Here is a 1,794-nt window from a genome sequence, read left to right as displayed (position 1 = left end):
TATAAGTTTATATATATATTTATGCATTCATGTGTGTGTGTGCATGTATGCGTGTGAGTCTGTCTCCGAAACTCCAAAGTTGAGTAACGTTTTCATGCTTGGATTTGTAAACTATGATAAGAATAACATTGGTCAACAAAGAATTTGATCCAAGAAAAAGAATACCTGTATCTTATGTTTTTGGATGCCAGATTAAAAAAATTGTGTCAAATTATCTGTATCACACACAGTTTCTCTATTCCACGATATCCCTCTCAGTTCCTGTTACGTGGACTAAATTTCAGTTAAGCAGCTGAAATGTGAAGCTAACGGTTTGAGAAATAATCGTAATTTAAATGTTTATGAATAGAATTAATCTAGTGAAATCATAAATCCAGCTGAGTCAATGAATCTCTGAAGCTTAGCAATACTGAATCGATGAGTCACCGATGCTTTGGTCAGTATTGTGCTTGAAGTGTAGGTATGCGGTTGTGTACTAAGTTCACATATTCCGTTCACCTTCATAATGCCAAGAAACTGTATAAACATCGCCAACAGCTTTTGCTATATATGAAAAATATGTAAAATATTAAGACAACTGACGAAAAATATCTACAATAAAATTTTAATTGATAAATATAAATTTTTATTAAAACAAAACACGCGGGTGAAGTAAATATCGTGGTGTGAAGAATCAACATGATACAACGTGCGGGTGAAATGAAACACAACACAACGTGCGGTTGTCATGGTAACAAGCTGGTAATGCTTCGCTGTCTGTTGATTGGCTAAAGTTACCCAAATTTACCAACTTTAATTCCAAAGAACGTCAGATTCTTTAATTTGCGAGATAAAGTAATTGGTTGATCGTAATCAAAATTCAGTGTTGCATTGATAAACTAAAAATGAAAGCAATTTGAGCAAAATTAAAGGGGGTTGATTTTGTGAATCAGTTTAACTAGATCCCAAACCTGTTCACTCGTATCATTCTCGCCTCTTTCATCCACCTTACAGCAAACTGGCTAGAAGACAACACTTTCCTCTCTACCCTTATTTTCCTTTTCAAATGAAACTTGAAGAAGTTGATCAGGGATTGGCCAAAGAGAAAAGTGTTTGCTTTCAGTCCCTTCAGTCTCGTCCACCATAAACCTCTTTCGCCATGGTCACCAGGCATATAAACACAACCTTCCCTTCTCAGTTAAAGGAAGGCGGCGGGACGATCCTCTCGATAGATCCAGTTGACAGGTGTTCGACATAAACCTACAGGTCAGCAATGCTCGAGCACTGGACGAGTGCATGCAGGACCGTCTCGTCGTCCTGTGCGCATCTCGGACACGCCTGGCTGACAGCACTTCTGTGCCTGTAAAGTTTATCTCGAACAGGCAAAGTTCCCCGGTAAAACTGCTAGACCAGAGATTTTTGGAAATTATCCATGGGTCCCGGGCCAAAAGTTCTCTGGAAAAGATCTGACCTTCGACGCCGAAGGTCTCCCCTAGAACGTTGTCACACTTTCCCTCCGCTTCTATAATAATCCTTTCTACTAAAGGCACAAGGCCTGAAATTTTGTGGGAGGGGACTAGTCGATTACATCAACCCCAGTGTTTCACTGGCACTTAATTTATCGACCCCGAAAGGATGAAAGGCAAAGTAAACCTCGGTAGAATTTGAACTTAGAACGTAGCGACGGGCGAAATACCGCTAAGCATTTCGTACAGCGCGCTAACGATTCTGCCAACTCGTCGCGGTTAATATACAGTTTGAGACCCGTTCTGCCTACTAGGTGTAAAATATGTGTAGAAAAAGGAATACGAAAAA

Source organism: Octopus bimaculoides, chromosome 25 (genome assembly GCF_001194135.2).
Source record: "Octopus bimaculoides isolate UCB-OBI-ISO-001 chromosome 25, ASM119413v2, whole genome shotgun sequence".
NCBI lineage: Eukaryota > Metazoa > Mollusca > Cephalopoda > Octopoda > Octopodidae > Octopus > Octopus bimaculoides.
This window is presented reverse-complemented; position numbering follows the sequence as displayed.